The following is a 17141-nucleotide window of genomic DNA, read 5'->3' on the forward strand; positions in this document are numbered from 1 at the left end:
CCCGGAGTTGTATCCGTTATTGATAAGTTGCGTGTTTGTCCCTAAGATAACCTCAACTTTTTGCCTAATATGCCACAACGACTTGGAAATCATCTTATGTGCGTAACGACATGATCAATGCATGTTGATTATGCTTTTGCTCTGTCATAAGGCTTCGTGTCAAGATATGATGTTGTAGTAGTGTGGTCTTTTGACACTTGATTTGAGCTCGGCGGTTTGATAGCATTTGAACTGGTCTATTTGACCAACTTGAAAGTATGGGGAAGCTGCCCATTTGCAACTTGTTTTGTCCTAGTCTGAATCATGCAACGGTCTGCCCCTAATTGACCCTTTGAGAGATTTTTACCTAACTTGAGTGAGTATTTTGAAATGAATTGCCCCATTTATCAATTGATGCTTGGATATTTGCCTTTGACTGACCAATTTATTGGTTAACATAATCATTGGATTCCATGCCCATAGTTTATAGGGTTATGAGGTGGTATAGATTCGTGTCAGTTCCGACGAATGATCAAATTTCTCTCTGATTGCTTCTTGGAATTTCCTTGATGTCAAGTACTGACTTATAATTAAAAAATTTCATTCAGAAATGGTAATTTTAATGTGATATTCATGCAAGTTTGAAAAAATCGTTTATTGAGATGATGTGGTCGTGTGCGACGAGTGGACCATTAGTCCAAACGTAATACTGATTTAGATAGTGTGTGAAAGATACAACGAGAATATGACATAAAAATAGAAGATTTAGAAAATCTCTAGGAGTCAGCTTACGCAACCTTTTTGTAGTATGCTTTTAGAATAAACCATCCTTCAATTATGTCTTTTAAGGGTTGTAACATGGTCTAGTTCACGGTTATTGAAAAAAATAATATAAATCTCAAATTTGGTATATACCCACTAATTCATAGTGATAAACTTCAGTCTTACATTCAATTAATTCAATGCATACATTCGTCGTCCAAGAGAGCTCGACGGTGTAAGAGTAAGGATGATGGTTCAAGATTTCTTGAAATGACAATCACCTTATTTTGTTTTTGGATGTCGATGACCCTTTAATTCTTGATATGGTGGTCACCGAATCTTGTTTTATTTTTGTTGAATATTTAACGACCTCTTTTGATTTTTTTAATCCATATTTTTTCCTGGACCTCTTTTGAAGCTTTTAGTCCATAATGAATGCCCTAGTTTTTTCTTAAGTCTCCTTTTGGGTACTCGACTTAGCAGGCTTTTTCTTTTTCTTTATTTTTTATTTTGTTGAAGGGTTATGATTTTCAAGTCATTGGTTATTGAAGAACAATCGACATAACTTTTGGATTTGCATGATTCTTTCGACACTTCAGGACGTGTGCAAAGAATATCATGTGGTTGATCCTCATATAGGATGTATTCACTTACAATTTGAATGAAGAATCAGATTAACTAAACACTACCATACCCCAAGTTAAGCGTAAGAGTTTTTAGATGCAAAAGAAACACTTACTTATAGGCTCGAAGTGGTTGATTAAGGATTAACTCCTTATCTCTCTAGTGTTTGGGGATTTGAAATAATGTATATACATCATCAATAGGATTTTATCCGAAAGTATACCATTAGCAATTCAGGTATTTTGTTTTCGTCATTCCCCCTTTAATATTTGCTAAAACAACAGTTTGATAAAGGAAGTGAAGTGGAGAAACTTTTATGATTTTTTGTAATAAATGAGAAAAGACAAGTGAATACGAAAGGATTCATTCAAAACATGCATGTTCATTTCATTAATAATACCATTAATAAACAATAATCTCTAACAACAAGTAGCATTTAACAAAAATGGATTTACAAATGCAAATGATAAACAGTTTAATGACCAACGGTTTTGAGGACGCGCCTTCTTGACTGACCCACTAGCTTTGTGGTATTTATTCACTGCTTGGTTGACCTATTTGGGACCCAAATGTTGATGTCTTCGTCTTCATCAATATCATTGGGACGATCTCCAGGGTCTTTTCTTTTGGCCTTCTCACAAGATGCAACCTTCTTGGATTTATCTCCCGGTTCTTCTTTTTCTTCACTTATATGGGTGGTGGCCTCCCATGTTGTTGTTTCAGTGTTCTTTTCAAGAAATAAGGCCATTTCATCTACCATAGGCTTGACCTTCTCCCTGTGGTACAGGATCCTGAAATGTCCAAAAGATTTTGGTTTTTCTCTTTGTTAGGCCTTTGGTTTAAACCATCTGGGCTTGGGTATTTCTTCTTGACTAACTTCTGCAATTTGTTGCGAAAGCTCTTGCATTTGTCGACAGTATGCCCCATGGTTCTGGTGTGGTACCCACACTTAACACCCGGGTTGTCTTCTTAAAAGACTAAGCGTTTGTTGTTGATTAACTCTTGAAGTTTACCTTTAAATGACCAATTATCTTCAACAGAGTGACCTATTGACCAATTATGGTATTGATCACATTGCACATTGGGATCATACCTAGGTTGATAAGAGGTACGAGTTGGCTCGAGGTGTAACACCCCAAATAAAGAAAAAAGAATTATTTAATTAAGTTGATAATATAATTATTAATTTAATTAAATAAATTGGATTATTGGATTATTATTATTATTATTATTATTATTATTATTTTGGAATAATAATAATTGGAATATATATATAAGTGGGAATAAAGAAAAGGGTTTCATTCTTAACAAAGAAATTTCACGTGAAACTCAGAGAAGCTGCAGAGAAGAGGAAAAAGGGCAAAGAGCCGAAAAGCACGGTTGAGGAACGGAAAAGCTAAAGCTTAGAGAATTGCCGGATTATCTCAGGTAAGGGGGGTTTATCGTCGGTTAATGGGTATTATAGATTAACATGTCATGGGTAGTGATAAGCCGTTGATTTAACCCTAATTGGGACTGTATATGATGAAATTGACGTTGAATAAACCGTGTTAAAAACTGCAAATTGAATTGATAGTTGTGTGAGTCGTAAATGTTAGACTATAGCACGGATCACAATTAAAAACTTGATTCGGCACTACTAAATTAAAGACAAATTAGGTTTTCTTAGAAAGGGTTTTAGATGCGGAAGCGGCCGGAAAACCCGATCTGCGTGAAGCTGACGGAACTTGGAATAACTCAGAAAAATCTGAGTCTGCGCGCGAGCGGTCGACCATAGGGTCGGCGTGCGCTGACCCGTGGGGCATGCGCCGACTGCATGCGTCGACGCAAGGCATTTTGGCGCCGACCCGTGAGTTAAGCGTCGACCCCATGCGTCGACGCAAGGGGCCTTTGCGCCGACTCCCTCCAGTTGAGCAGAGTCTTTGCAGTATGGAAAAATAGTTGATTTTATGTTGTGAATGCAATTGGTAGCTGGCCTATCATAGTTAATTGTGATGAATGAATTTATTAGGTTTATGGTTGTGAAACGTTGATGCAATTATGTTGAAAAGTTAAATTTTAAGTTGCTTTGTTGAAAAATACTGAGTTGTAGGCTGATGAGCCAAAGTTGATTTTAAGTTGCTTTGTTGAAAAATACTGAGTTGTAGGCTGATGAGCCAAAGTTGATTTTAAGTTGCTTTGTTGAAAAATACTGAGTTGTAGGCTGATGAGCCAAAGTTGATTTAAGTTGTTTTGGTTGAAAAGCTGTTGTGTTGCTGTTGCTATTATGTTGTTAAAGTTTCAAGTCGTACGTGTCATATACATCCATATGCATTAAGTCGGAGCTTCGTCTCACACCACGTTGGCCTGGATTGGCAAAATTATGGGGCTTTTGCTCACACCACGTTGGCCTGGATTGGCAAAATTATGGGGCTTTTGCTCACACCACGTTGGCCTGGATTGGCAAAATTTTAAGTTGAAAGTTGAAGGCTTATGCCTTGATGCCCACTAAACTGGCAATGATTTTAAGTTGGGAGTTTTGCTCCAAATGGTACCACATGCATGAAGAGTCGAGTCTCATTGAGTTGCATTTTATGTTGTTATTGAGTTGCCTTTACGTTGTGTTTGAATATGATAATTGAGTTGACTGTGCCGTTGCCTAATGCATGATATAATTAGGGTGATTAACGTGTAGCATTACTTAACATAACATGATAAATTATAATATTTGTTATATCGATTGAGGAACTCACCCTTACAGCTATATTTTTCAGGTAACGAGCAGTGAGTCGAATAGAAGCTAGTGCTTGAAGTCTAGTGTGGTTAGAGGGTCATGCTCTGATAGATGTAACATCGGGACGGGATGTTTGAATTGTTGAATAAATGTTAATTTTGATGAATTACAGATGTTGAAATATTTTATCCGCTGCGTATTGTTAAAGAAGTTTTATGTTGAATAAAATTGAGCATGACTGATTTTATATTGACTTTTGTGAAGAAGTTGTTATGTGACACCCTTGAGATGCATGATTACTCTGATATGTATGATTTAATTGTTGTTGTTTTATTATTAAACAGTTGGGGTATTTTAGAAGGGTGTTACATTAGTGGTATCAGAGCAGGTCGGTCCGTCCGGCCAGTTGTCGTGTCGTTTTGTCTAACAATTGTGTATTGTTACCAATCTAACTTTAAGTTGTGTTGTATTGATAAGTTGAAATGGCTGGAAGGAATGACGCTGCAATGGCTGCCGCAATGCAAGCAATGGCACAAGCTGTGCAGAACTTGCCAAATGCTGGTGGGGATGCTGGATCACGTAGCTTGGCGACTTTTCAGAGAGAGAACCCGCCGGTGTTTAAAGGAAAGCATGATCCAGATGCAGCCTTGGGATGGTTGAAAGAGATTGAGAGAATCTTCCGTGTTATGGATTGTACTCCAGCTCAGAAGGTTCGGTATGGTACTCACATGCTAGCAGTCGAAGCTGATGACTGGTGGCTAGAGACTCACGAGAGGTTGACCGCGGCAGGTGAAGTCGTTACTTGGGATGTATTCCGTAGGGAATTTCTGAGGAAGTATTATCCAGAGGATGTCCGTGGTAAGAAGGAGATTGAATTCCTTGAGCTGAAGCAAGGAAACATGTCTGTCACGGATTATGCTGCGAAATTTGTGGAGTTGTCCAAATTTTATCCTCATTACACTGGTGTTGGTGCTGAATTTTCAAAGTGCATCAAGTTTGAAAATGGATTGCGCTCTGAAATTAAGAAGGCTGTTGGGTATCAGAAGATACGCATTTTTACTGAGTTGGTTGATAGCTGCAGGATATTTGAAGAGGACAATAATGCTCATTACAAGATTGTCAGTGATCGCAGAGGCAAGCAACATCAAAACCGTGGCAAGCCGTATGATGTTCCAGCTGGAAAAGGGAAACAAGTAGCTGCTCCGGCTCAGAGGACTAGTAGGGGAGGTGCTCCTACTGGTGTAGTTTGCTTCAAATGTGGCCAGGCTGGTCATAAGAGTAATGTATGTACTGCTGAAGTGAAGAGGTGTTTTCGCTGTGGTAAGACTGGGCATGCAATAGCTGATTGCAAGCACAAGGAAGTGATTTGTTTTAATTGTGGCGAAGAAGGGCATATTGGAAGTCAGTGTCGGAAGCCGAAGAAAGGGAATCAGTCAGGAGGCAAGGTCTTTGCTTTATCGGGTTCTGAGACTTCTGCAGATGATCGTTTGATCCGAGGTACGTGTTATATTAATGGCTTTCCTCTTGTAGCTATTATTGACACAGGTGCGACTCATTCCTTTATATCTTTGGATTGTGCTGTGAAACTTAAGTTAGAGGTATCTGAGATGTTTGGAAGTATGGTAATTGATACTCCTGCGAAGGGTTCATTGACTACTACTTCGGTTTGTTTAAATTGTCCTTTGAGTATTTTTGGTAGAGACTTTGGGATGGACCTAGTGTGTCTTCCACTAGTGCAGATTGATGTTATTCTGGGTATGAACTGGTTGGTGTTTAACCGAGTTTCTATCAATTGTTTTGATAAGACGGTAGTCTTTCCTGAGATTGAGGAAGGAAAGAGTTTGTTTCTATCAGCAAGGCAGGTGAATGAAGAAGTAGCTGATGGGGCAGAGTTGTTTATGCTGTTAGCAACTTTAGAGGCCAAGGATAAGATGGTGATTTGTGATCTAGCCGTGGTGCGTGATTTTCCTGATGTGTTTCCTGAAGAGGTGAATGAATTACCACCAGAACGCGAAGTGGAGTTCTCGATTGATTTGGTACCTGGTACTAGACCGATATCGATGGCTCCGTACCGTATGTCTGCTGTTGAGTTAACTGAATTGAAGAGTCAGTTGGAAGATCTGTTGGATAAGAAATTTATTCGTCCGAGTGTGTCACCGTGGGGTGCGCCAGTGCTATTGGTTAAGAAGAAAGAAGGTACTATGAGGTTGTGTGTGGACTACCGGCAACTGAATAAAGTGACGATCAAGAATCGGTATCCTTTGCCGAGGATTGATGATTTGATGGATCAGTTGGTTGGTGCAAGTGTGTTCAGCAAGATAGATTTGAGATCTGGGTATCATCAGATACGTGTGAAGACTGAGGATATTCAGAAGACTGCTTTCAGGACAAGGTATGGACATTATGAGTATTCTGTAATGCCTTTTGGTGTAACTAATGCACCTGGAGTATTTATGGAGTATATGAATAGGATTTTCCATCCATACCTAGACAAGTTTGTTGTGGTATTTATTGATGATATTTTGGTGTATTCGAAATCGGAAGAAGAGCATGCTGAGCATTTGAGAGTGGTTTTGGAAGTTCTACGAGGAAAGAAATTATTTGCTAAATTGTCCAAGTGTGAATTTTGGTTAGAAGAGGTAAGTTTTCTTGGTCATGTGATTTCAAGAGGTGGTGTTGCTGTTGATCCTTCTAAGATAGAAGCGGTATCTAAGTGGGAAGCCCCGAAGTCTGTTGCTGAGATTCGAAGTTTTCTTGGTTTGGCTGGTTATTATAGGAAGTTCATTGAAGGGTTTTCTAAGTTGGCGTTACCGTTGACGATGTTGACTAGAAAGGGGCAAACATTTGTTTGGGACTCAAAATGTGAAGAAGGTTTCCAAGAGTTAAAGAGAAGGTTAACTACTGCTCCTATTCTGACATTACCGAGTTCGTCGGAACCATTTGAAGTTTACTGTGATGCTTCATTGTTGGGTTTGGGTGGCGTGTTGATGCAGAATAAGCAGGTTATAGCTTATGCTTCAAGACAGCTGAGGATTCATGAGAGGAATTATCCGACGCACGATTTAGAGTTGGCGGCTGTGGTGTTTGTTCTGAAGTTATGGAGACATTACTTGTATGGGTCAAGATTTGAAGTTTTCAGTGACCATAAAAGTTTAAAGTATTTGTTTGATCAGAAAGAGCTGAATATGAGACAGAGGAGATGGTTAGAGTTTCTGAAGGATTATGACTTTGGTTTGAATTACCATCCGGGTAAAGCAAATGTAGTGGCTGATGCGTTGAGTCGGAAATCATTGCATATATCTATGCTAATGGTTAAGGAGTTGGATTTAATTGAACAGTTTAGAGATTTGAGTTTGGTGTGTGAGAGTACTCACAATAGTGTTAAATTGGGAATGTTGAAGTTAACAAGTGGTATTCTGGATGAGATCAGAGAGGGTCAGAAATCGGATGTGCTTTTGGTTGATAAGTTGACTCTAGTGAGTCAAGGTCAAGGTGGCGAATTCAGAATTGATGAGACTGGTATTTTGAAATTTGGTAGTCGGGTGTGTGTTCCGGATGTTACAGAACTTAAGAAGAGTATTCTTGAGGAAGGACATCGTAGTGGGTTGAGTATTCACCCTGGAGCTACGAAGATGTATCATGATTTGAAAAGGTTATTTTGGTGGCCGGGAATGAAAAGAGAAATTGCAAGTTTTGTGTATTCCTGTTTGACTTGTCAGAAGTCGAAGATTGAGCATCAGAAGCCGTCTGGGCTAATGCAACCGTTGGCTATTCCAGAGTGGAAGTGGGATAGTATCAGTATGGACTTTGTTTCTGGTTTACCGAGGACAAGTAAGAATTTTGAGGCTATTTGGGTGATTGTTGATAGATTGACGAAGTCGGCTCATTTCATTCCGATCAGAATGGATTATCCGTTAGAGAAATTGGCTGAGTTGTATATTGAGAAGATTGTAAGTCTGCATGGTATTCCGTCGAGTATTGTTTCGGACAGAGATCCTAGGTTTACATCGAAATTCTGGGAAGGTTTGCAGAAGGCTTTGGGAACTAAGTTGAGATTGAGTTCTGCATATCATCCGCAGACTGATGGTCAGACTGAGAGGACGATTCAGTCATTAGAGGATCTTTTGAGAGCTTGTGTTTTGGAAAAGGGAGGTGCTTGGGATTGTTATTTGCCTTTGATTGAGTTTACCTACAACAATAGTTTTCATTCGAGTATTGGTATGGCACCGTTTGAAGCTTTGTATGGTAGGAGATGTCGGACACCGTTATGTTGGTATGAGTCCGGTGAGAGTGCTGTGATGGGACCGGAGATTATTCAACAAACTACGGAAAAGATTAAGATGATTCAGGAGAAGATGAGAATTGCTCAGAGTCGTCAGAAGAGTTATCATGATAAGAGGAGGAAGTCACTTGAGTTCCAAGAGGGGGATCATGTGTTTCTTCGTGTCACTCCGATAACTGGTGTTGGTCGAGCTTTGAAGTCGAAGAAGTTGACACCGCGATTTATTGGTCCTTATCAGATTTTGGAGAGGATAGGAGAAGTAGCCTATCGTATCGCTTTACCGCCGTCACTTGCGAATTTGCATGAGGTTTTTCATGTGTCTCAGTTGAGGAGGTACATTCATGATCCGTCGCATGTGGTCCAAGTAGATGATGTACAGGTGAGAGATAACCTGACTGTTGAAACATCGCCTATGAGGATTGAGGATCGAGAGTTGAAGCAGTTGCGGGGTAAAGAGATTGCCTTAGTGAAGGTAGCTTGGGGAGGACCAGCAGGTGGCAATGTGACTTGGGAGCTGGAGAGTCAGATGAAAGAGTCCTATCCGGAGTTATTTGCTTGAGGTATGTTTTCGAGGACGAAAACTCTTTTAGTGGGGGAGAGTTGTAACACCCCAAATAAAGAAAAAAGAATTATTTAATTAAGTTGATAATATAATTATTAATTTAATTAAATAAATTGGATTATTGGATTATTATTATTATTATTATTATTATTATTATTTTGGAATAATAATAATTGGAATATATATATATAAGTGGGAATAAAGAAAAGGGTTTCATTCTTAACAAAGAAATTTCACGTGAAACTCAGAGAAGCTGCAGAGAAGAGGAAAAAGGGCAAAGAGCCGAAAAGCACGGTTGAGGAACGGAAAAGCTAAAGCTTAGAGAATTGCCGGATTATCTCAGGTAAGGGGGGTTTATCGTCGGTTAATGGGTATTATAGATTAACATGTCATGGGTAGTGATAAGCCGTTGATTTAACCCTAATTGGGACTGTATATGATGAAATTGACGTTGAATAAACCGTGTTAAAAACTGCAAATTGAATTGATAGTTGTGTGAGTCGTAAATGTTAGACTATAGCACGGATCACAATTAAAAACTTGATTCGGCACTACTAAATTAAAGACAAATTAGGTTTTCTTAGAAAGGGTTTTAGATGCGGAAGCGGCCGGAAAACCCGATCTGCGTGAAGCTGACGGAACTTGGAATAACTCAGAAAAATCTGAGTCTGCGCGCGAGCGGTCGACCATAGGGTCGGCGTGCGCTGACCCGTGGGGCATGCGCCGACTGCATGCGTCGACGCAAGGCATTTTGGCGCCGACCCGTGAGTTAAGCGTCGACCCCATGCGTCGACGCAAGGGGCCTTTGCGCCGACTCCCTCCAGTTGAGCAGAGTCTTTGCAGTATGGAAAAATAGTTGATTTTATGTTGTGAATGCAATTGGTAGCTGGCCTATCATAGTTAATTGTGATGAATGAATTTATTAGGTTTATGGTTGTGAAACGTTGATGCAATTATGTTGAAAAGTTAAATTTTAAGTTGCTTTGTTGAAAAATACTGAGTTGTAGGCTGATGAGCCAAAGTTGATTTTAAGTTGCTTTGTTGAAAAATACTGAGTTGTAGGCTGATGAGCCAAAGTTGATTTTAAGTTGCTTTGTTGAAAAATACTGAGTTGTAGGCTGATGAGCCAAAGTTGATTTAAGTTGTTTTGGTTGAAAAGCTGTTGTGTTGCTGTTGCTATTATGTTGTTAAAGTTTCAAGTCGTACGTGTCATATACATCCATATGCATTAAGTCGGAGCTTCGTCTCACACCACGTTGGCCTGGATTGGCAAAATTATGGGGCTTTTGCTCACACCACGTTGGCCTGGATTGGCAAAATTATGGGGCTTTTGCTCACACCACGTTGGCCTGGATTGGCAAAATTTTAAGTTGAAAGTTGAAGGCTTATGCCTTGATGCCCACTAAACTGGCAATGATTTTAAGTTGGGAGTTTTGCTCCAAATGGTACCACATGCATGAAGAGTCGAGTCTCATTGAGTTGCATTTTATGTTGTTATTGAGTTGCCTTTACGTTGTGTTTGAATATGATAATTGAGTTGACTGTGCCGTTGCCTAATGCATGATATAATTAGGGTGATTAACGTGTAGCATTACTTAACATAACATGATAAATTATAATATTTGTTATATCGATTGAGGAACTCACCCTTACAGCTATATTTTTCAGGTAACGAGCAGTGAGTCGAATAGAAGCTAGTGCTTGAAGTCTAGTGTGGTTAGAGGGTCATGCTCTGATAGATGTAACATCGGGACGGGATGTTTGAATTGTTGAATAAATGTTAATTTTGATGAATTACAGATGTTGAAATATTTTATCCGCTGCGTATTGTTAAAGAAGTTTTATGTTGAATAAAATTGAGCATGACTGATTTTATATTGACTTTTGTGAAGAAGTTGTTATGTGACACCCTTGAGATGCATGATTACTCTGATATGTATGATTTAATTGTTGTTGTTTTATTATTAAACAGTTGGGGTATTTTAGAAGGGTGTTACACGAGGCATTTAGATATTACTAGCAAACTCTGAATCAAATAGGGTAGGAGTTGTCCGCAAGGTATATGAATGGAGTCAAGAATAGTGTGCGGCTTAGACTGCTTACTACCTCTTCGATTTAGATTCTCGTGCCCTCGAGGAGAAATAGTCAAATTTTGTTGACATGGAATTTCTATAGGTGTTGGAGTTGTGACCATTACATGAGGATATACGACATATGACTTCCCCTTATCAGTCTTCGAGCTCTTTCCCTTGCTTGGAGATTCCACTACAATTTTTCAAGAAGCATACACTTGATCATTCAGGACCAAACCGTTGGATTTTGAGACATTGGTATTATTGATCTCCCACACCTTGTTATTTTCCTCGGGATAGGAAATTACCAAAGGTCCTAGGGATCATTTACCTCGGGCAGCGCGAGGTTTAGTTTGAGCATGATTCTCGTTCTACGCCATGTTATTCTGCCTTGGCTGGGGAATATGCATTGTATGTCATATGGGAGTACCATCATGTAGCAGGTTGATTAATGCATGTTGTTGGGGGGGGATGGGAATACCATTCCTGATGTGGCGCGTTATCGAAGCTCTTCCTCCCTTCTCGCCATAACGATTACAATTTATAGGATCTGATTCATCTTGCCTTCCATGACATTCATATCTCATCTCCACTTGACTCTGCTCCACACGTTCGATTATCCTTTAGTGGCTATAAAGGGTTCGACACGAGTATCGGGAAGTCAGCCTGCTGATTATAAATAAAAGATGGCTGAGTATTTTTTTGTTTGGGAAAATGATATGCAATGCATGCCGATGAAATGAGAATGCATGAATGTTTTTTTTGTATTTTGGTATGCAAAGACAATGCAATGCATGTATAGTTATGATCTAGGATAATATGAGTATCACAGAACAACATATCAGGTAGGCTCCCTATATTGGACAATTATACATTTTCTACCCATATACCACTAACAAGGTTAGCTTTGAGGTTTTGGATAAGGTACCCAGAGTCATGAACGCTAATCGTATCAATATTCTACAATGGGCTAGTTGTTTTATGACGAGAGTGACGAAAGGTCTATTCTGGATGGGGTTTTCATGTTAGGCATACAAGGAGAGGTCTTTGGAGTTTAACACTACGCAATCATTAAGACATAAATTGGTTCTAAGAGTGGTTCCTAGAGTCATGGACCCTTCATGAATCAAGTCATGCGAAAGGCTAGATGCCTTATAAAAAGATCTATGAAGAGGTCTACTCTAGGGGGATACTTCATGATAGGAACACAATGAGGAATCCTTGGAGACTAATACTACCCAACTTCCTAATCTAAAATATGTGTTCTCTCTTCTTTTTCCAAAGCTCGAGTGTAAAACTTTACTCATGATCTCATCCTAGATCTCATAGATAAACATGATGATAGATATCTAATGAAAAGGAGAAAGAAACAAAGAAAAACAAATAATAAAACAAGTATAAAGGAAAAAAAATTAAGCAAATCCAATATTTATCGCAAGGTTAACTAAGTTAGGTTTGACTCTCTCTTGCTTGGAGCAAGATCCCCAACAGAGTCACCAGCTGTCACATCTCAGAAAATATGATCCTTCACGATGTCACAGAAAAAATGATACGAATAGAGTCGCCACCAAGCTTTATTTATTCTAAAGAAGGAATAGGAAAATATAGATAAAACCTTTAAAAAAATGGCCATTGCAACCAAATTCAGGGTTCAGAAGTTGATTAGCAAAGGAAATGTGTTAACACCATTCACGTTCATTGTACTCAACGAGAACCTTTTAGTTAAATTTGCGATTAAATGTTAGCTTATGTTAATTGTTTTCTTCGAGTTGTATAAGTGTAAAAAGAAAAATAAATGGGATCGCAAAAATGTTTTTTTAGGGTGCTTGACAAGATTGAGAGTCCTGCTCCTACGTATCGTCAGGTACAATGAGGAATTCAAAGTGACGTAGTTATGGGCAAGACAAATAGATATTTTTGGAATTTTTTATTATAGTGCTTGAAGAGACGTTAATCTCGCTTATACGTATCTCCAGGTGTGACGGAGAACTCAAAGCTATGTAGTTCTTGGTAACTAAAAGTGTTGGTTTATGTGTTTTAAGGGACAAATGTTTAGGTCACATTCTAACTGTTAAATATTGGCTTGTTTGCTTGCGAATTAGAGACTTATCATTTGTTTGTTTTGCGGTAGAAGAGATCATGTTTGATCGCGTTCTAGAAGTTTAAACATTTAAATGTATGCTCGCGCATGGAGGACTTAAACGCGTGTTTGTGTATGCATTACAAAGGACTAAACATTGTCTGTTTGTGAAAAGTTTTTCGATCGCACATGGGCAAGAGAACATAGGTTTGATTGGTTTGAAGTTTGTTAGGTTGAACACGTGTCTAGATCGCATTCTAACAGTAAAACATGGCTTGCTTACTCGCAGAGGAGGCTTAAGCGCAAGTTTGTATGTGTTAGAAGGGATTAAACAAACGTTGCCTTACGGAAGGTTTTCGATTGATTAAAGGTGTGTTGAATTGAACATGTCTCCATATCACATTCTAATGGTAAGACATGGCTTGATTACTTACGGCGGAGCTTTAAGTGCAAGCTTGTACACATTAGAAAGGATTAGGAAAATATACTCTTGTGAAAAGAAGTTGTTGATCATAGGGGGACGAGAAGAGGGTTGTATTAAAGGTGTATTGAATTGAACACGTATCCAGATTGCAGTCTAATGGTAAAACATGGCTTGCTTACTCGCGATAAAGGCTTAAGCGCAAGTTTGTACGTGTTAGAAGGGATTAGACATGTGTACTCTTGTGAAGGGTTTTCAATCGCATGAGGGTGAGAAAGGATAAGTTTTTATGAGATGCATTTTTTAAAGGTGAATGGTGAATATTCGGTAAGAACAAGATGTGGGACTCGAGACCAAGTATTCGAGGTATTATCGGGATTCTAGACTCCAACGATACCTTTTTCATTTAATATATTCATAAAATTGTTTGATGGACAATGAACATGCAAAAGATTGTTCAAAGGTTCCACTAGAATGCTAGACTCCAATGACCCCTCTTTTTGTCCATGTTTTTAAGTGTTTTAGAAACGAAAGAGTGAATGAATGATTAACCCAATACGTGTGCCTCGAGAGTAATCATTCAAGGATTCAAGGAATGCGAGACTCCAAGGACCAATTTCTTTCATGTTTGTTTAAGAGAAGATCTTAATGTTGTGTTTTAAATGGGGGAAAATGGTTCGCATCAGTAAGGATTTAATTGGGTTTGAAAAAGATTACTTGGCGTTGAAGGTTTTGCTTATTGAAAGATTCATTTTAAGTTGTCTTATTATTTAGCAATGATGATTATGCAATCTAATTAATTAATTAAAATTTAATTGAATTAACTAATTAAGATAATTAAAAATAATTATCAAGATTAATCGATAAAAAGTGATTCCATCAACATAATCAAGTTAATTAGATTTAATCGATCAAAACTACTTAATTAATAAAAAAGAATTAATTAATCTTATTAACCAAGAAAATGATTTTAATTGGAAATGATTTATTGAATTTCGAAATGAAATGAACATAGAAATAAATTCGAAATATGCTCAGAATGAGTTTGTGCGTAATGACAACAGAAGTAGAATGTCATACGCAAGGGTCATAAATCGGAGAAAATGTCTTGTCAATGTATCGAAATTTCGACGATATAACGACGTATGAATTACATTGAAACTGAACAGCAATCACTCTCAAATAATAAATCAAGCACTACAAAACAAAATATTTATAATATCTAAGAGGTGCAAAATGGGCCTAATATAAAGAACAACAACCCAACTTAAACCAAACTCATTTTTCAAGAATAAAATATAATAATAATAAAATGAATTAAAAATAAAAGAATAATGAAACAAGTAAATAATAATAAAATAGATTTGACTTTTCCAAACATAAAAAAAAGGCCAATCAATATAGTACATGTGACAACATTAATAAAATAAAAAGAATAAGAGATATAAAATGCATAATACCGAAGCGTACATTTTTTTTCAAAATAAACCAAATTTTCTTCTCTCTCTCTCTCTCTCTCTCTCTCTCTCTCTCAAAGAGATAAACCAGTAGCAACAAATTCAAACATGAATCATCTCATCCCAAACGAAATCAAAAACCATAACAAGATCAAGAATAAAGTCTAACTCACCGATCGGAAATTAGTGAGCGATTGCTTATGGAGCAAAACTGTAGAGAAAAACGGAATTTGTGTAGATGTGGATGCATCGGTTAATTCCGACAATGAACACATCATCTCCGACGAGTGACATGCGCACAAGAGGAGGTCGCATTTTGCAAATCGGAAAAGTGATGGAGTGGATCCTCCGAGGGTTCTTATTGTGATGCGCGGTTGGAAAAAAATAATGTGAGCAGTGGATTTTATGGTGGTTCACGGTTGTGGAGTGGTGTACGGTTGGAAGAAAATGGAGTGTGCGACGAATTTTATGGTGGTTCGCGGTTTCGTTTGGCATAGAGTATTTGTTTGGCTGAATTTCCAAAAATGTTTTTTCTCCACCCAATTGGGACGCATGTCACCTCTTTAATGGTTGGATGCAGTTTTTTTTTTAATTTCACCTATGTTGTCCGTTAGTGAATGTAATCTTTTCATTATATTTTATTTATTTGTTTTGTATTCTCTTATTTCTCTATTTTTTTATTGGTCAAGAAAGAAATGCAAGGATAGAAAATGTTGACCTTTGATAAAACTTAACTCAAAGGTCAGGATTGAATCAAAGAAACACACATAATTTAAAATGTCAAAGTTGCCCCTTCTAGAAGACTTAATTAATTTAAATGCGATTAAATCAATTAAAACAACTAAAATTTACAACTTCTTAAATAAATACAATAAAATCAAAATGAGAATATGGAAAATTCTATTTAATTATTTCGAACAGCTTGACAAAAGAATGAAAATAAAATGATTGAATATGAATAAAAAAATTAAGCGCAAAAGTGCTAGGAAAATTAAACTGAATGCACTAAAATGATCAACATGAAATAAACTTCTCAGAAACATATATGTTTTGATCAAATTTTGAAGTAAAAAGCGTTTGGTTGAAAATGCTTAGGCTGATTAAATTGCGTCTGAAAAAATAGTCAAAAAAATAAAACAAGCACACCAGGTTAAACTATGCGAAACGTAGATTGATAAAACTGACGTCTAAAGGCCTGACCTTTAAGTTTTTTTGCCCGCTAATTTTACGCATATTTGATAAATAATTTAACTGGTCTGTTTGTAGATCCAAAAATTTATTCAAGTCAATATTTTAGGTATTGTGCACGATGAAATGCATGTTATGTTATGCAGATGATGCAAAGTAAAGATAAAGTCGGATGTATGAAAGTTTTAAAATGCCTGGATAAAATTGGGGTATGACATGCATAACCGACTCCTAAATCTAAATTTAGTTGCGACGACCATATTTTTGTTCTTCAAGAGTTTTGTCGATGTTTCCCTTTAAAAATAAAACTTCGATGACAACTTTGTTGTATATCGAGCGTTCGTACGCTCAGATATTTTTTACACCGCGTGAGCAGGGGCGAGGATCCTACCCTTACTTGGGGAGCGATCCTCTGTGATGTGGAGCACAATGAAAATATACGACTATATCACGCTATTTTCACTAGTCATAGGCTTCGACCCAGGGAACACATGCAACTCGCCAAACACGGTGCACAAATATATATACTACTACAACAAACACTAAATGCAACAAACAAGCGTATCAACCAAAAATGGTAGCTAACATCATTCAATACGCTAAATCACAAATCACAAAAATATGAAAATTCAAGAGACATATTTGCCACTTTATTGCAATAAAGTACACTATTTCATTCACAAAGTGAGCAATTAGGGTTCTCACACCCAAAACTGGTGTCCCGTTGTAGCCGATGGATTCAGTGGTATGACCTAAGCAAACAACTTCGCATCTTAAGGTAAAAGAATAAGTCTCAGAGTTACAACAATTCGCAAATGACAAAAAGAAGCAACACAACGACAATGATAAAGTGAAGAGAAACGTAAAACTCTAAGATAAATAATACCTAAATCATTGAGGTAAAAACATTTTCATAAACATTAAATATTGTTACACCCAGGCACAAAGACATGAGAAACATTGCAATAAATAAAAAAATACAAAGGAAAGAAAAATCAAGT

This window comes from Lathyrus oleraceus, chromosome 6 (assembly GCF_024323335.1).
Source record: "Lathyrus oleraceus cultivar Zhongwan6 chromosome 6, CAAS_Psat_ZW6_1.0, whole genome shotgun sequence".
Taxonomy (NCBI): Eukaryota; Viridiplantae; Streptophyta; class Magnoliopsida; order Fabales; family Fabaceae; genus Lathyrus; species Lathyrus oleraceus.